The sequence below is a fragment of the Chelmon rostratus genome, chromosome 14 (genome assembly GCF_017976325.1).
Source record: "Chelmon rostratus isolate fCheRos1 chromosome 14, fCheRos1.pri, whole genome shotgun sequence".
NCBI lineage: Eukaryota > Metazoa > Chordata > Actinopteri > Chaetodontiformes > Chaetodontidae > Chelmon > Chelmon rostratus.
This window is the reverse complement of record NC_055671.1, coordinates 22,367,285-22,387,844: the sequence shown is the minus strand read 5'-3', so window position 1 is coordinate 22,387,844 and position 20,560 is coordinate 22,367,285.

Below are 20,560 nucleotides of genomic sequence, written 5' to 3'. Positions count from 1 at the left end.
ATAGTTGGACTATACTTTTTTTCATTTTATATAAAAACTGAGCTATGTAGATTGAATTAAATTTGCACATTTTTGTTTCCCTGAGGATAAACTTTCCACTCTAACGCCACCATCAGGGCAGAATGTCAAGTTGCGTTTCCTGCTTACTGCTTACTTAAAACTGTAGTTTATGATCAAATGTTTACTACAGTAATACAATTCAGAGCAAAAATATCCTATAAAACAACAGGGAAACAATGCTAGAAAGACTGTGATTATGTCCCATTGCAACAAACCATATAGACTAAAACAAATATTATTTGGGAAAATGTCAGCCTTCAGATTGAGCTACCAGGTTTCTAACAAAGCTATAGTATTTCTTCCAATATTTAAGTAGCACAGCACAGGAGTCAAACCTCAAACAGTGGAAAACGTGATAGAAATACATGTAAAACATTTGTTAATTTCAGGAAGGTTCCAGTCTCGTCATCACGTCACACACCTGTTTGCAGGTAATCATTTTTCATTTGAGCAAACAACTGATGCTGTTGTTTTTCTGTTGAGGACTCAATGTGTTTGTGTGTGTTACCTGAACACATTCATGTAATGCACCTTATTCTAGATTAGTGGGGCCATTACTCTTCTAAAAATTTATCAAACAAAACACCTTTGAAGCAGTTAAAGAAATCTCCCACAACCTGCCTCTTCCCAAATAGATTCTTGGAGAATAAAGTGGACTCCTTCAGCGGCTCTAATAAAAAGCTCAGCTCTGGTAGAGTCCTGTTTCACCAAATAGGCTACAAAGGATTCAGAATTTCCCCATTGGAGACGTGTATGAGTCACTCGGCTTGCTGTTTTGTGGAAATGCGGCGCAGATTGAAAGATCATTTCACTTTGTAGCTTTGATGTTCAACTTTAACAAGTAGTGTCTTACTAAAGATCAAAGCCCGAGGCCGTTCCTCACCCTTCAGTTGTGCCCAGACCTCTTCCTCACGTCTTTTCCTGCCCTTATTATTCTGCTCAACGCATTCTCCGTGACAACAACCCACATTACTCTCACAGACTTCAAGCTGTCTGAAGTACATTTTAGTTTTTTCCAGCAGCGCGAATGATTCACCTCCATTTTTTTGTCCGCTCTTTTGATCTCAAGTCTTTTTCACCTTGAAATAAAAGTTTCAAAGACAACGAAACAGCGGCCATGTTTTTTAAGTTTGATTCAACTTTGATGTCTCCCTGGTTCATGTGCTGAGTGGGCTCTTCTCCACCTTTTGTCTCCTTGTTGTTAATCAGATTTCTCTTCCTGGGAATACGTGTCGTTCCTTAACATTCACGCTGCTCAGAGTTCACCTCAGAGCCCCTCTGACCGCCCTCTCGCTCCCTCTAAGCAAAGCCCATCTCTTCGCTGTTGAGTCTAACACACAAACACAACAAAGCATTTCACTTTCACCTTGTCTGTCCTTTGATTGGGTCGGATGAGGATACAGAAAAATGGGAGAAGCGTTGTTCCAGCATTCTCTCAAAACCCTTAAAGGCCCTGACCAACTAAAATAGCTCTCTCTAAACCAAGCCTCTAATACGTGCTTTAAAAAAGGAAATGCAACCTAAGCTAAAGCGCTCTCCTCTTTCAGACCCTCTTTCTCTGTAGTGAGTTACATGAGAAGCTTCCCCAGTGGAAGACATGGCACTCGTTCAGTCAGACCCACAGCAAAGCAGATCGGCTCAGCGCTGCACGAGGGGGCCGCAGACTTCATCGGGCTCCTCCTCATCATCTACTGCTGCTGGACATGGTTGACAGGATCAGGGGGGAGCTGCTATCTGGGTCTCGTCACAGAGAACATGAACTGTGTGCCTCGGTTTCGTGTTAAGGCCCAGAAAAAAGCAACTTCACGGTAATGCTATGTCCTGATTCCATACCACACCACTAACTGTATACTGTATGCACTATACGCTGTTTTTGCATGTAATATCTACAAAATCAGTTCTTTACTACAGAGAATACGGACAGAGCAACTCCTGGGTGTCAGCACAAGCAGGATTGTTAGTCTGGATTTAGTTTCTATAAGAGACATAAAGGAATTCTTCTTCTTTTTCTAAAGTAAGTCAAAGGGATGGTTTCAGAGAAATGTTGCTTTGCTTCAGCACAATGCTGTTAAGATGCTGCCTCGTTTGCTAAAGGAATACTCCACCAAAAGCATGTATTTTGAAATCAAATAGCTGTAGTCACAACAGCTACAAGTGATTCCAATAACGATCCAAACTCACAGCGAGAAATTAATATCAGAACGACTGTTTTAACTTCTAAAAGCTCCTCCATGTGTCTGCAGTCCAGCACTAAATGCTAAATACGCAGCCTCCATTTGTTTCTACCAGCCTCAGCTGTTTGAATTTATCATTTGTGACCAACATAAGCATAGTTGCACGTGTGAGGCTTTTGTTGACATCCACTTTCACAGTTTCAAATGTAGTATTTTTCTCCAAACAATGAATTGTCATCACAAAATAACGAAATCAGATCAGACTAATGAATTCATTCAGGCTAAGCTGGGCTATAGGTTATCTTGACATCCAGCCTGTCCTTCCACCTCAGTAGCTGAAGCTGTTGGACAACATACGGATTCGTGCAGAACTTCGTAAGTGGACTCCTGAGTCAGAGGAAGGAGTCACAGTGTGTCCCTGCCGACTTGTCTTTCCCGCTGGCACTGCCAGACACCAGGACTTAACAAGCAGAGTGAGACAGGTTTGGATGTGGTGAGGGAGCGTTTACCCTCCTGGTGCTTTGCACAACTAGGTCACTGAGCTAAAGACTGCTGGAGCTCCTTCAGTGAGTATATCTATCTGCTGTACATGTACGTTACAGGCACAGAGATCCCAAAAGACTCCATGGAACAAAACAGCAGAGCACTGTATGTCAGGCTCGAATCCTCATTAATTACAGGTGAGGCTGCAGAGTCTTTCCTGCAGTGTTTGTATTACAAGTTGGAAAAGAAACTTACCACTTGCGACCACTGCTTAAAATGTCCAGAAAACCAAACCTCACTCCTAAAATACAGCATTGCTATGTTTAATATTTTTACATTTTCATGTGTTTCTCATTATGAGCACCATAGTGGTGATTTTGAGAGTGGTTGTTCCGTTCAGAGGAAATTAACGCTTTAAGAGAATATTTTTTGCATTTTCTTGCAGATTGTCAGTCATGGTGACGTATGACTGCAGAAGGCATCCCATTGTTATGAGCTTTGTTGTTGAAAATCCACCCAAAGACACCATCATATGTCACTACACCCATAGAGCATTAAAATCCTCAGTGATATCAAAGACATTAGACAAATCTAAGCATTAAAGACGTTTTGACTGAAAAATAATTAGTTGCTGCAGACAGTGAAAATTCAATGTGGCGTTTTCTAATTAATACTTTCAATTCAAATGCTTTCTATTTCAGACTGAGCTCTTTAAGACACACAATAGAGACACTGACAAAGTGTTGTCCCTGCCAACAAAATTAAGTTTAAGAAAAGCAAAAAAAAAATAAATGATCTGGTGACCACAGTGACACTGCATCTAAAAAGGTTTTGGATTCAAAATCATTTTGAAAGTTAAACACAGTCCTGATACTGCTGTGCACTCATCCAGTCTACCATGTGCTGGAAAAAGATTCACATGAGACGAATAAAGCATAGAATTCCTAACAAAGCATGCAGGGCCTTAAATAATACTAATCTGAAAATGGATTTGCATGTTTGAAAGACCCGGTTTTGTACAGTAGAGCTCCATTTGTTGCATGCTGAGAGAAGCAGAGTGGTGAAGAGTCCTTGAGTAACATGGTATACACTCTTCCTGGAGGAGCAGAGAGCTTAATGCATTAAAAATGAAGACCAGACAGCTGAGAGGGCCAACAGTTTCAGGTCCAACATGTGTGACACTTCATCTGAACGGCACTTCATGGCACAATAAACACCCTGAGCAGCAGGTAAACAGCTTCAAATACCAAGCATTAATAGTGATGCTAATGTTAATTAGTTCTGCATTAGGCTTAGAAAATACATTTTAGAGACTGCAATATTATAACAGCATATAATACGCAGGAGTGCACATTACTGGAATACATGTGTGCATGCAGGACTAAAATCAGAGATGCAACAGCTGTTTCAAAATGCACATTTTGTTTACTAGACTACAACTGTCATCGGTCATCAATACATGTTTCTTCTCAACGCATTTGACCCGATCAAGTAACCTATGACAGATGTCTAAAAGACAACACATTAAGCAGCTACACCTGCAAAGAAACGTCAAACTGAACCCGAGTAGAAGAAAAGACTTGCACCTGAAAAGTGCCTCCCAGATGTGTTGTGGCTTGAAGCTAGCGATGAGCCAAGGCATGTTCCTCGCATCCACATCTGGCAGACAGGAGACAGGAATGTGACACAAGCTATTGCTAACAACCAAGCTAATCAAGGTGAATTGTGAAACAAGCTGAGTACAGAACAGCCAGAAGCTGTGTGTAATGTTTTTTCCCATCATTTCATAAAGCTTAACATGCACGTCCTCTGTCGTCCTACGCTGAGGACTTTGCATTATCGAAGCTGCCAGCAGTGAATGCCGGAGATGCATATCGTTCACAAGAAGGGGAACATGGGTAATCTGCAGTTATGATCTGTGGTGAGCTGAGAGCAAAGTTGCAGTCTGCTGAAATTCTTTGACGGATCGGAGGACACAAAAAAAAAACAAGCAGGAGATTGTTCACAGTTTACCTCGGACTTCCCTGGATTGATTCAAGTGGGTGCTGACTGAACTGAACAGGACTGTTTGAGGCTCAAGCAGCGACTGAGAGGTGCATCTTCATCATCAACCATGCAGGAAGCTGACGAAGAGGACAGCGAGGTAGACTGGGTTTATTAAGGCCACATTATGTATGGGGTGATTATCAAACACTATCTCCTGGTAATCACTTTAGCACCTGACTGATGATATATCTTAATTAAATTACTATGATTATAATTTACCATACAGTGATTGTAGTGCCTGACAGCAATTCTTCCAGGTCAGTTTAATTTAATTAAGGTTTCAACTAAGTTGGCTTTGTTCTGTATAAGATTTCCTGGACTATTAAAAAAACATCCACATCTTTATGACATTGAGATGAAATCACTCGTATGACATGAGATATCTATTTAGAATATGTAAACCTGCCTTTTGTTCCATGTGAATTTAAGGTCTGAACAGCAATTTTAACCCTATAATGAATATAGTGGTGGCAATTCTGTTTTATGGTTGATGTTGAGCCAATCAGGGTCAGCTGTGGTAGTTTTCACCAGCTCATCACACCTTTGCTCGACCCCTTTGTCCAACGCTTTAATCAGACCAAACTAATGTCATTCATGATGACTGCTTTGACCTAAATGAATGTCCTGCAGACGTACAGAAAACCTGCCAAAATATGTTGCAGGTGAGGCAATAAATGCATTCAGAAATCACCATTTACACGTCTATGTATGAGAAAAACTTCAACAGGAAACAAGAGTATGGTTCAAAGTCTTGAATAATGTGATGCTTACCAAAAGCATCTCAGAAGAAAAATTATTTTGTGAAATAGCTAAATACAAGACATGAACACCGAAAAGATAAAGCAGGATGATGATGATGAACATCTGACTCACACCATTTCCCAAATATTAACCACAGACCAAGCCCTAAATTTCAGTGATTTACTTCATGGGGGTGGAAATTCTGTCCTCAATCAGGGGAATAATGTGACTGTGTCCCCTTAATGTGATTAATTATTTCCAAGCACATTCAGATTTGGCTCATTACAGTTTGTACTGAGGAGGAAAGACGCCATCAAAATATTCTTCCACGTCGCCTCTAGCTGAATTATTTGAGTGTGCAGGCAGTAACTTACAGTTATACTGACTGTTGTCCTCGTCGTCTTTGCATCGCTGCTATTTTACAGCTGCTGGTTTTACAGTGACATTACAGTAACAGTTACAGAACTTATAACCTGTAATTCATCACACCCCGACGGCGTGCGTCTCACGAATAAGTGCGAGATTGCCTCTGCTGTGTTGAAGTTTGAAAGTGCTGATGAAAGCAGCCAGACTTTTCGCTAAATTAATCAGAGAAAAAAACAACTTGTCAGCGTCCACAGCTGGAGCTCTGTATTGATTTTTGTGCCTCATGTTTCGGCCTCGTGGAGCTACAGTAAAACTGGAGCAGGGAACTTCAGAGGAGACGCTGCTGCCCACACGAAATTGCCAAAAGTACCAAATCCCAAACCTAATTGAAAGCCAATCAGTTTCAATTACAAAGGTTTTCTGTTCAGCGTGATATTGCTGCTGTGAATGCCACTAATGGCAGGAGGGCTGCCCACTCACGCCCACTCACAATATGTTATCTTGCCATTTTTACACAGAGTGGTGGGGTGCGAGACAAGACAGAGAGATAAAATGCCAACTGAAACTGTCGAGGACTTCTGCCAAGTTAAATGTTCAGCCCACCCTCACAGAGGCACAGTCTCTGTGTGCCTCTCTCTTCCTCTGGCACTTTCCCACCATCATGGCTTTGGCTCATCTCACTTTATTTGGCTGGTAAAAGTGAAATCATTGGTGGTTTCTGGGGCAAAGTCATGACTATATAAATGGAGATGGGAGGCCTGGATTTTAGCAGAATTCGCCCGATGGCTGCTGTTGTTAGCCGCCGTTTACAAAGTGTGACAGCCAAATCAGTTGTTGCCTCCGTGTGTGGCGGCCCATTTGAACCACCTGCTGATGTTGTGAGACTGTCCTCTCAAGAGGAACAACAGAATCGGTCATTTCAGCAATGTGTACGTAGGTGTGACTCTAGTCTGCCAGGAGCAAAGCTGGAAGTAGTGTGATGTTGTCAAAGAGTCATGAGGTCCACAGAGGGAGGAGGGCAGGCTGAGAGGAAGGGTAGGAGATAGTAGATCACAGTTTGTTTCCTGATTCCTACCTTTACTCCAGCCATGACTATGATTGTTCCCCAGCACTAAAACATTAAGGTGCTGTTTAAGCTTAAATAAAAACAGCATGCAGTCATTAGCAAACAAACCAGCAACAGCTTTGCAAAGTGTTCCTGAGCCGATGTAGTTATCTCCTTTATCCAATCATGTCTTCACAAAGAGGTGAACCTCGCTCCATCCTCGCTGTGAGCGACTGAGCCTTTCCTGGAAGCTCCTTTCATACCCCATCATGATACTATCACCTGTTACCAATCAGCCTGTTTACCTGTGGAATGTTCCATACAGGTGTTTTTGGAGCGTTCCACAACTTCCCCAGTCTTTTGTTGCTCCTGTCCCAACTTGTTTGAAATGGTTGCTGCTCCAAACTCAGAATAAGCAGATATTTACAGAAATCAATGAGGATGATGAGGTCAAACATTACATATTGTATTTGTGTTGTTTTCTGTTGAGTAGATGTCAAAAGGATTCACATTCTGTTTGGTTTATGTTAGCACAATGACTTTGTTTGTCTACATGCATCTAGAGTGTGTGTGTAAATATTGTAAGCAGCCAATTAAATACTGCATATTTCTGTTAAATTCACTGGTGCTTTGTTTCTGCTCTGTCATTGAGATTATTGCTTCTGCAAGTCCAGCTCAGGCTCACAAGAACATAAAACAACATATAATGAATAAATACGCAGAAATAAAAAAGCAGTACAACAAGTAAAACGTGTGGTTTCCAAGTCCAGTGATTTTTTTCAGTATGGAAATTAGACATTAATTACCTGTGTCCTGGCCTATAAAAAGTACTGGAGGTGGTCGGTTTTCAGCTAACGATTTAAAACCACACAACACTAATCATAACTGTTGTGAACATGTTTCAGTGAAAAAACAGCAATTAAATCTGGCTCTGGTTTGTAACACCTTCTTTTTTTCCAAATAGAAAACTACCAAATACAAAAGCACAAAAGATAAACTACCAAATGTCATCATGAAGTGGTTTAAAATTCAGCCATCTCAGTATTTGATGGTTGTAATTGCTTTCACTGCCCCATCTGGTCTTTTTTGTTTCACAGAGAAACAAATATTTGAGAAGCAAATTACAACCCTGATTCCACAAAAGTTGGGACGCTGTTAAACATAAATCAAACAGAATGAAATCTGAATCCTTTTTGACATCTACTCAACAGAAAACAGCACAAAGACAATATGTAATGTTTGACCTCATCAGCCTCATTGATTTCTGTAAATATCTGCTTTTTCTGAATCTGATGCAGCAACATGTTTCAAACAAGTTGGGACAGGAGCAACTAAAGACTGGGAAAGATGTGGAACACTCCAAAAACACCTGTTTGGATCATTCCACAGGTAAACAGGTTGATTGGTGACAGGTGATAGTATCATGATTTGGTATGAAAGGAGCATCCTGGAAAGGCTCAGTCGCTCACCACTTTGCGAACACATGATTGGATAAAGGAGATTAAAACGTGGACTCAGGAACACTGTTAAAACTGTTTGCAAATACTTCATTCTGTTTTTATTTATATTTCACACGGCATCCCAGCTTTTTTGGAAGGGTTCTAAGACTTTTAGCTTTTCCTCTAACACTCTGAGGCTATTCAGGGTGAGGGAGCACTGAAAGTTTAATGAAAAGTATGACATGCAACACTATCTTGTTTAGTGTTCAGATATGGTTGTTATCAGGTTGAGAATAAATCACACCGGCATGCAGCCACTCAAGGTGAGGGCAGAGCTGGGAAGAAGTAAGAGAGCGAAACTTTGCTTTTAAAAACCTCACACCATCTGATCTGATGCACCAACACTCCTGGTGAAACACAGGCGGCAAGCTCACACCTTCGCTGCCTCTGAGACTCAGAGACACGACGTGATCGAATGAATGGAGGAAACAAAGGGGAAGAGGCGGACTGCCTTTGGAAACGATGTGTTTGACACTGGCGAAGCTGTGCCTCTGCACTCTTAAGCACTACAGAGCGAGGATGGAGCAACAAATGTAACCTGAGAGAAGAAAGCCCAACACTGTCTCACTGATGCACCAACACATACTCACATCGAAAGACAACAGCACAGCGAGGCAGATACAGCTCCTCAGGGAGCTACAGACAGGAAGTAAACAGCAGTGAGTTGTAGCTGTCGGGAAGTGAAGGTCAGCTGCACTTTGCTTTTTTGTGTCCATCAGCCAGAAAATTGCTTCTAGACCAATCTTCTGATCTGCTGAACCAAAGTAGGCACCTGTTCACTCCATTGTGTCTGTGACGTACATATTCATTTCATCATCCAATTTTAAAGAGCTTTTCATAGTGTCTTATGCTGTGATTGCTGTGGAGGCATATATCAAATCTGTAAAGCACTGCCACTCCTTGTTGCATGATTGCAATCATGTCACGAGTTCATGTCCGTGGAGTTCAGCAGCTAAAACTCACATTTGTAATTCATGATTCTGTATCACAAGATTTACATCCAATGCCTTTCAGTGCCAGATCAACTTTTTTTTTTTTATTAATTACAACCATAACCAGTAAAAGTACCAATACAGTGTAATAAATTAAAAATTGCAAGTAAAAGTCCTGCTTCTAAAATCTTAAGTAAAGGCATGTATCAGAAGTAATGATGCTCATTTGACAGAGAAATGGCCATTGGCTGGTGTATTATTATAGATTAAATAATAGACTGACTCATCAATGTGTGAGCAGGATTTACTGCTGTAGCTGGTGAAAGTAAAACTACTTTCTATAAAGTTAGCTAGTAGTCCAGTGGTTTCTGAACAAGGGGTCAGGCTTCATCTGAAGGGTGATTAATGGTTTAATGTGCTACGACCTTCTACTACAAACCTCTGCAGTAATTTTTGGGACTTTTCACATATTTATGCTTTTTGTGAAATATTGAGAGGAAATGTTTGGTTTGAATCATAGGTATCTGAAATGTGACTAGGCGACACCACCCAGCTAAAACAATTATGAAAATATTAATCACAAAAGGAACTTGAAATTCTCAAAGAACGAGTACCACAAATTTGTACTTAACTTCTTATTCGAGTAATAGTCAGTCTTACTTTGCCTAACTGCCTAACCATAACTGTACCGTCACCATAGTTTGCCTAAATACAATCATTTCCTCTCCATACCTGCACAAAAATCATAGAAAGTCCGAATTTTTAATACTGTTGGCATAAAAAAAGCATCGTCAATGAACTTTATCCAGGGGTCTGCAGAATCGATCAATAACAAAGTTCTTGTCTGCTGCACAGAATAAATACTGAAGCGTCTCTGGCAATAAAACTGAGGAAGTCATTTGAAAGAATGATAGCGTCAACAAACCGACAATAACAGCGTAGTGGATAGTTGTTGTGTTTTGACCTGATTTTATTATTATTATTGCTGTTAGAGAGGGACACACAGTGAAGCATGGGATTATGTGTTATTCACACATAACTGAGTCAGGATATTCACGTGTGCAAATCCTGTGGATTTTTGCATTGCAGTCATAGTGTTCGTGCAAAGTTTAAACTGACAGTCCCTGATTCTTGTATTTTTGATGTTATATTTCTATCTCTCAAATGCATCTGTCATCATGGGAATGTCGTGAAGCAAGGTGTGTGCAGTTAAACGTCTGTGTCGGTTCATGGCGGCGCAGTCGAACCACACTTCCTCGAGTTTCGTCCAGATGGCTTCAGATTTCCATTCAACCGCTCCAAACACGGCAGGTGTGAAAGCACCTTCGTTCTCCAGCGAGAGGGATTAGAACAGTCAGCCACACAAAGGAAACATGTCTGCTCGTTGAAAAGACCTGCAGCTCGCTGGGATTTTATCTGTTCTGCTTCCAATCTCATTTCCCCTTATTGATTCGGAGACCGGTGGTGGTAAGCATTTTGTTATCAAAAATAGTTTTTATTGTGGCGCAGGAAGACTATAGCTTTGTTTCGGAAATAGGACAATCCTTTCCACAAAACCACTCGTAACAAGCAGAAAGAAAATAAACGAAAACCATTCTGGTAAATCACAAGCTGCGATTACAGTTTTACATCAACTGTGGACTGGAGAACAACCCTGAACAACAACAAAACCCTAAAAATCACCTTTTCCTCTGAGTGTGCGGCTTCCAGTCAGGATTCAGGTCATTTTTTTTAATGCACAACCCGCAAACACACACACAATTATTACAAATAGGGCTTACAAATACACTAAAACACAGAGAGCTGAACATTCAGTCCAAACGCTGCTACACCAGGCTTTCGTGTTTACAGGGAAGCTGCAGCTCTTCTCTGCAAAAGCTGCGTTGTTCCTCAAATGCTAAATAAAAACACATTTTCATAGAATTACTGAGAGTTCAGGACAGAGCACTCTGATAAAGAAAGACTTGCATGAGTGTTTGGAAGTTCAAATTCCTCTTCATAAATACACAGAAAACAGCCTGAATGGCGCTAGCAGGAGCCAGTGAAGTGCTGTCTCTCCAGCAGGTGGCTGAGGTGATGGAGGCCAGTTCACCGGCTGCCTGTTACTGAGTGACTCGCTGACTGGCTCTCAGCTGGCTCACAGTTCATTGTCAGTGTGGCTTGTAGGGTGGGCTGTCTGGTGACTGTGTGGCCGGCACACTGTGCCACAGTCTGTCAGCGCGACTGAATGGCTGGCTGGATGGCGTAAGCACACACACACACAAACACTATGGCTGACTGGGTGACATAGAGGCTGTTTGGCTGCTTGATAAACGATGATTCCGGCAGCAACTAATTCTTCACTCTTTAGTCAATAAAAGGTCAAAAAGTTTGCAAGACGCCATCTTTCATTTGGTTATATTGTGTAAAAAACAATTCAAAAAATCCCCAAAGAGACTCAGACTCATTATGATAATATGACACAGACAAAAAGCTGTAAAACCTCACATTAAAAGGTGAAACATAAACATTTTATTTGATAAATTACCTTTTTATATTACCTTAAATTGTACTATTTTAGTAAAATTGTTGTTGATATGAAGTGTTGTTTAACTAATGGAAATGTGGTCAGTGCAGGAGCAGAAGAAACCAGATTCAGCAAACATAAAAGCATGCAGATAAAAGTTTGGAGTTTGAAATCCGGGAATAAAGTTTTTTCTTCGTAAGATGTTGCTATCTTGTTATGTCATGAGTGATTCATTGGATCATTTGGATGGATGTTTCCTCCACGCTGCCTGCATGATCACCTACTATTCAGTCTTAAAGTCTACAAAAAGCATAAAACCTAAATTATAAATTCTCAGAAAGTATAAAAGATTTCAAAAATCTGATTTCACACATGAAATACTGCACAGTGGTGGCCTGTTTCTTGTTAAATGAAATTTCTAACTTTAAGTATAAGAAGATTTACTTTATTACTTTATTAATCCCACTTGGGGATAATTCTTTTTTCCCCATGCATTGTTATTATATGCACACAAACACACACACACACCCAGGGCCAATGGATGCAGTTAATGGGAGAGATGCTAGAGAGACACAGCTGCCACATATCCCTGCAGACTGAGCTGCTGCTGCCCAGTAATGAAATTTTAGGACTTAAAAATCATTAGACTTCCTGTACAAATCTTTTCCAGCAAGCTTTATTAAAAAATATTGCTAAAACAATTACCCAACAACCCCCAAGAGTGATAGCACAGCTTCCTTCAAAGGGCTGCTTGTTTAATTATAATTGTACAGTAAGCGGCATCAAATCATTCAGGTTTCTATGTGAGAATGCCAACAGAAGCAAAACAATGCAGTAATAAAGAAGTTGGGATTATTTAAGCATGTTTTAAAATGGTTTTGATGAGTTAGCTGGTGGTCTTTCACTCTGAAATGGCTGAGGGTGAGGTTCAGCACCACGGACAGCGACAGCAGCCACAGCACCACCGATGTCGAGTTCAGCACCATGGACAGCGGCCACACACCAAAGCTCAGCAGTGGAAGGTGGACGCGTGACTGAACTTCCAGACGCTTACAGGGCGCATGAACAGAGCATGAACAGAGGAGCAAGATTTGAACCGTTCATCAGCTGACATTTGGAAAGTCAGAGGTTCCATCAGCACATGAACGCACCGCAGCACAAGAACAAACAGCTGCTACTCATATTTCAGACTTTTCAAGGTAATTGTTGGGACGGATGACGCATGAAAAACTGAAAGATCTTTTATAGAAGATCTTATATTTTGTGTGTTCGGACAATAATGTTGGTATTTATCAAATATGTTGATATGTCTTTACATTAACTGCTTTGATATGTTTGAAACATTGTAAATCCAGCCCATTTTCCAGGAATTACTTCCATTCTGGCTGTTTCTGCTCCTCATGATTTACATTTTTAATACCAAGTAGTGTGCCCTTTATGTAGCAAGGAGGTTTGGAGGTCTGGGTGGTGGGGTTGTAGTTTTCATCCTATCATAGCTCTTCAGTTAGTCCCTTTATTAACCATATCACAGTTTTTCCCTAACCATAACAATACCCAGTTGCTTAGTTACCAGCCCAATCACATACATACATAATACATTTTGGCACTGTAGGTTTCTGCAAACCATGGATAGGTTGACACTGTACATGTCTTTACATTCAAAATGTTGTTTCAGTTTTCAAATTTACGTTGTGACAGCGCTGGGGTTAAAGTCTGCTTATCTTAATGTACCAAAACCACTTGGGTAGGGTTCAGAAAAGATCATGTTTTGGCTTAAAATACCTGGTGTAGTGAGCTGAGAAATGTCCAGAAGTCATGTCAAAAATTCCGCCCATATACATATATACGTGAACTATGTCACATTGACACTGTACCTATTGTACTGATATGATTCATATGAAATACACAAATTTAACATATGCCTGGTTTGCAGAAACATACAATACACATTTTATTCTGGTGACTGCACTGTTATGGTTACCTAATGCATAATACTTTCAACAAATGAGCTTTTTCACTGTCTTGCCAGGAGCTTCATTTAGAAGATGCCACCACTCTAAAATCTGTCCATTAGCCTGGTTCAGTCCAAAGGTAACAAAAACTTACAACTAGCTCTTCTAAAGTCAGTATTAGTTAACATATTACATCTTGTCTGTTTAATCTGTTTCTTGGCAAGGCGCGGTGAATTCCTAGACTTTCTCGTACAGATTAAACAAATGAAATACTATAATGTGTTAGTGGGCTTGAGGGCTGCACACAAGAAGAAGAAATTCAAAACTCACAGAGCCGTGCCCATAAACCTACAGACTTGTAGAAAAGAGAATTTTACAAGCATTTCTGTTCATAGGCACCACTGATTAATGAGGGTCTGGAACCTTTTTTATGCCTCCTCGTTCAGCTCAAAAGCAAAATTTGCATTTAGTGTGAAGTTTTTCAAGCTGCCGCCATCTGGTAGCATTTAGGACTTTGCATGACATTTACTGTGAGAGTTTTTTGTTGTTTTTTTTTTTTTTTTTTTTTTAGCAAAAACCACACCTCACACACACAGACACTGTTGATGATGGTCTTAAACCTCTTATTTTACACGCTGTGGGTGATAATACAAGTAGTATAGTGCAGCTCACTCGTATCCTTCGTTGCACTTCTGTTTGAAGGTGCTTTTCATTGTTCTCCCTGCAGGAAGAGCATGAAAATAAATCCACGAAATGAAATACATGTTTTCTCACAAAGAAATAAGGGGGAAAAATTATTACGATAATTATTATTGCACTGAGGACAACAATTACTTGAATCACTTGCCTGCATTCATGCAACACTGTAATCAATCAGTGTCACATGAAACTTTTTTTTACTGCTCATTTATAGGAAAAAGTGTGGAGATCTGCTGAGTTATCACTTCATATGAACTCTCTCACCTCTTTCACTAACAGTAAACCCTGTTTTCTATTCAAATGTGTTCGAGTATCTTATGCCAACTTGCTTCTCTGATCACATATGTGTTGCCATTTAAAAGCTGGCAAACTCCAGATGAATACATTTGTCCACACGTTAGCACCTGCAGCAGATGTTTCCTGGTGCAGGGCAACTGGATGGGATGGAATTACTCACACACAATCACATTTGTTTAAATCCCTGGTGATATGACAGCCAGCAACAACATGTCACCTGTTGGGAAAAGTGCATTTTTCAGACATCTGTTCCTGTTCATTTGAAATGTTTTTAAGCCTTTGAGGGTTTTGTGCAAAATTGATTTTGCTTTCTTTATTATATTATATCATCCCCTAAACCAGAAACTTTCTTTAAATCTCACTGTTTCGTGATGAAACTTGTTTTTGCTGAGACCATAAAGCATAAAGTGCTGATTTGGCTACAACAGGGGTTACTGGTAGCAACAGCAAGTGTGTCTTTAATAACACAGGTCCCAGAATTCCCAAAAATATCACTATCGACTAGTGGGTGCAGCAAGAAATGTAGACTAAAAAGAACAATGTCTGTATTTGTTTGAAGTACAGCCATGCTAAAGGTAAAGTAAAAGCCTGTTGTCTGCATCTTAACATCTAATACCTGGACTCAAGTAGACTCAAGTACTCTGGTGATAAATACATTGCATGTCCTGTGACTGAGGAAAAAGTGTTTAATGCAAAGTCTTTTTGCTAATAATAATATTATAAAGATTACGGTCTAGACCTGCCCCCTATGAAAAGTGCCCTGTATAAATAAAAATTGATTGTACTAATCATCTCCTGGCTATAGTTTAACATTTAGCCACAGCCTCAGCCTGATCTGTTGACCGCTGAGCACCTCAGCTGGGGGTTAAGTACTTTGCTTAGGGGCACTTGAATATAGTGAATATAATGAGATTTATCTTGCCAGTCTGGAGTTGTACCAGCACCTTTCAGGTGCCTCTCTAACCAAGATGATGATGACCTGACATTGGCCTCTTCAGGTTGTCTACCAACTTTTGCTGCTACCTGCTACCTATCGTATATAATCAAAAACAGATGGTTTTACGGATAATTTGGAGAAAGGAGGCACGGAAACATCCGTGGCAACAGCCACTGTTGGTGTATAATACCAGGAGTTGACTGGAGGATAATGGACAGTCTGGCTCATCCAGCCTGCTGTGTTCAGGCCTGACCAGCAGCTGTGAGGGACAAAGACCAAAAAACACAATGGAAAACACAGAATCCTTAATAACCATTATGTGTGTCGCTGTTCTGGACAGCAGCTTATGCATCAATTTGGGAGGTGTCTGGCAGACAGACCAGAGCCACACTAACAGCTTTGACTGTGCGAGGCTTCAATGGTGGTGACGTCACAGCTGCCAGGATTAGCTGCTCCCTCACCTCTGAGGCCGAGCAAGCTAAAGATAGACATGTTTTTTTTGTTTTTTGTTTTATTGTATGAGACTGTAGGAACACCAGCACTTTTATTCTGACCAGTGAATTCAACGGTAGCCAAAAGCACAATCTCAGCAAACATAGGACAATGCAAATATACAAAAGGTGAGGTGGGAGGACTGGATTTAACATGTGATGTGAGTGTAGAGCTAACATTTAGCATTTTCATGCTAAAGACCATTCACATCTGCCTACATCTGTATTTGTTTTGCTTTTTTTGCTCACGGTTTACTGAAATAATTTGTAGCCTTTTAGGCCAAAGGGGGGCAGCCATGGCCTAGAGGTTCGATCGGCTTGTGATCGGTAGGTCGCCGGTTCAATTCCCCCACCGGACTGGCAGAAAAATTTGGCTGTGGTGGAGTATCCCCTCCCCCTCCATTAGCCGGTTGATGTGCCCTTGAGCAAGGCACTTAACCCCCCTATATGCTCCCCGGGCGCCTGATACAGCAGCCCACTGCTCCTGTGTGTTTCACTGCATGTTGCATGTTGCATGTGTGTGTTTCAAAATAGTGATGGGTGAAATGAGAGAAGAAATTCCCAGTTTGGGATCAATAAAGTGAATAAAATAAAAAAAAAGCTACATCTGTTCTGGTGTGTCATTGCACTAGCGGCACCACAGTCCTACCATAACCATGTGCTTAAAATATACCTTGAGGAAGTAGTTTGACATTTTTGCACTACGCTTATTTGCTTTCTTGGCAGAAGTTAGATGACAAGATCAATCCCACGTTCTTATCTGTCCATTATGAAGCTGGAGCCAAAAGAGGTTATCTTAGCTTAGCATTTAAAGACCGGAAATATGGAGAAACAGCTAGTCTGGCTCTGTCTGGAGCAGGCATCTCAAACCGGTTCCATAAAGGGCCGCGTGGCTGCAAGTTTTCATTCCAACCAAGGAGGAGCACACCAGGCTGGAATCAATTAATCAGCTGATCTCAGTCTTCAGCTGATAACTAAGTGATCCCTTGATGTTGATTGGTTGGCCTGATGTGCTCCTCCTGGGTTGGAATGAAAACCTGCAGCCACGTGGCCCTTTATGGCCCTTTATGGTTTGAGATGCCTGGTCTGGAGCAGCAGAGAAGGGGTGTAGAGGAGGAGGGGGAACATTACTGCCGTTTTGTTAAGGTTGAGGACCAAAGTCACAATTACAAGAGACCATGGGTGACTAACGTCCGGTTACCTACTGTAGCTGTCATGCACAGATATGGTAACAGATATTTAATAAATTATATGTCCGATATCGATGTTCTGTCTTGTGAGAGGGTTGTTACTGGTCTGGTGTATCACCTGGATGATTTTTGTGGCCTGGTCTGAGAGTCTAGAATAAAAAGTCACCCCATGTAACGCATTCATTTTGACAGAAACTTTTTCTAATTTTAATGCTGGTAAATAGAACACAACCAATCCACTTTTCACATTTCTTAAGGGGCTGACAGCGACGATGTGATGTTTTGAAACATCTGTCGTTTTTTTTTTCCCCCCCTTTTTAATTTCAGTTTCTCTCTGTTTATGAGGCGGTGACATTTGGAGGCAAAACCCATCATGATATCATTTTGAGACATCTGTTGGTATTCATCTTTGATTTTCCCTCTCTCCCACACACACACACACACACAAACACACAAGCATGCAGAGGCTGCCATTGTGAATCCGGAGCACAGCATGGCAATCCGTTAATTACACAGCTCCCAAAGTTCAATATTTCTGAGGCCATAACTACAAAGGAAAGAATGAAATGTATAAATAATGAATTCGGCATTCTGTGTGATTAAAGCTGAATATCAAACCAATCAGACAGTCGTTGCGGCAGCTATCTTATTATCATTCTCGGGCTTTTTTCTGGCTGGAACGACGCTCACTTTCTTCAGCTTTCATGCTTAAAACACCAGGGAAAACAGAAGAATAAGCATGAAATATGTGTTATTCATGAGTTCATTTTATTCAGATTTCCCTCTGTGTGATAGTTCATATCTCGGCCTAATGTGATTTCATGCAGACGAGCGTCTCGAGCGAGGCTCCGCAGTTGGTTTTGTGTGTGAGCGACACAAAGACATGACTTTGACTTGTTTGCACAGAAAGTGCAAAAACACGACGTCCGCTCTGACTCACAAGGTCAAACACACAACGAGCGGTGTCAGCTGTGGGCCTGCATCACTTGACTCAGATGAATAACAGATAGGAGCTCAATTTAAAACACTTTTCTGTTTGCACTTTGGCAACTCCTCACCTCGGTCCTCCCACAGCACATGCTGTCTTTGTTTGGAACAAAAAACATATACATTTCAATTCAATCAATACAACTTCAGGCATTCGCTTTATCTAACTCCTTTCCTCATTCTCACTCTCCCTCCCTCTCTCCCTCTGCTCTGTTTCTCTCCCACCTCACCCACAGCAAGTCCACCGTTCCACCAGAGAGATCTCTCTCTCTCTGAATGTCTGATCATGCCCTTTAAACTACAAACCATAGCCCAGACCACCACACGTCACTTGTCCAGAATAGTGTGGGAAACAATACTGCCAGTCAAAATACTGAAAACAATCAATTTAAATGAAAAATGACACAACCTTTTACCATTCCAGTAAAAATTAGTCTAATACTCCTTTCTAAGGTACACTGAAAGTAAGCTGATAGCTGTTCTTGAACCACTTGGAGTGCATGCATGATTTTGGTCTCTTTTGAAAGGTAACTTTTATCCCCAGCCGTCAAGGTCACTGTAAGTACTACTGCCTAACCCTAACCCAATAGATGCCGGCAGATGACTCTGTTTGGGACTTATTATTTGGAAAACACAATGGGAGCACAGCATGAAGCCTTACCCTGGTCTAAGTTCAATAAAATCTGATAACGATAAAACAGAAAAATCATGTTTTCTTGTTATTTTGGTGTTTTTTTTTTCAAAAAAGACAATTTACTGTTTATCTACATAAATATCTATTTTTATATTCATGAAATCAAAAATTTTGTCCAACTATATTCATATTTAAGATAGCTATACCTATATTTTGGCTATATATCTTTATACTGTGACCATGTACTATATTTTTCACTTCAAATTGTGAATAATATTACTAACATCACTGAAATCCTTAATGTGAAATGTCCCAGCTGTAAATAATCCACTGAAGTGGCATATCGGCATGCTCAGAATTTCATTGGCTATTCAAAGCGTCAGTCATCTACGTAATTCGTGATTGGTCAGCTGAGATATCTCCTGAAAGTCTGTATATTCCGGAGGTTGCAACGGGAACTTCCGGAGCGGAAGTCGAGCTCACGGCCCGCGAATTTGAAAGGAGAAAACATTTTTCTGTTGATCATTATCATGTTTGGACTAAATATTTTTACGCAGTGGATCATCTGGATCTTTGTTGATGTTTCCGGACCGTTTTTTTGTCGGACTGTTATTGATCTGTGGATCACAGAGAGACATCATTGGTGAGTTACCTCAATGTTGTGTCCATTTTAAAAACAGTTGGTTGTCTGCTGTTGGTGTTGTGGGTCTTGATCTTGAAATGTTTTACATCAACGGCTTCACGGTAAACTGAGCTTTTGTAACAACACATAATATGAATAGAAACTTAGCTAAACGTTCCTACAGTCCGCCTGCGGACACAAAAGTCCTCTGATTTGAGTGTGTTTAATGCTTTGAGACACTATCTTTCAAGGATTTACTTTATGTGGGACAATCATGTCAGTATGAGCTGATAAGATAATTCATTTATTCAATGCTGACATTTTGTAGGGTGGTGCTACTGGGGTCACAAGACCAGTTCAGGGACTAGATCAGAGGACATAAAGACAAGATTGAACCTGCTTCAGTCACTGTATACGGTATACATTCAGTCAAGCAAAATGTGGACGCATTGTGATGAAGCAATAATAGAAGCCTAAGAAAATAATTTGAATTTATATTATTTTTTATTTATTAATTCCTACTCATCGCTGTTATTTATTCAGCAGTCAGCTGTTCTTTACTGGTTTATCTTTCATTGTTGGCTCATATCATATCGTGTCTTTTTAAGAGAATTGCGTAATTTCATATCATCTCCTGGAATTGAAATATTTTCCATACAAACATGCTGTGGCGATCTGTGCTGTAGCTTCAGTCTCAGCAGTGATGTGTCAGGCATTAAGACGTATGTTGTCGGACGCACTGCAGCGTTCACTCAGCTCAGGAAACACTGGGTCACACTCAGAAATTCGCTTGAAAATTGAGCTTCACATCCTTGGACGCAGCGTTCGCTGAGCCATTAATGCTGTTATTTGTTTAGAGGCTGATGAAGGTCTTAAAGCAGCAGCGGGGAGGACATAAG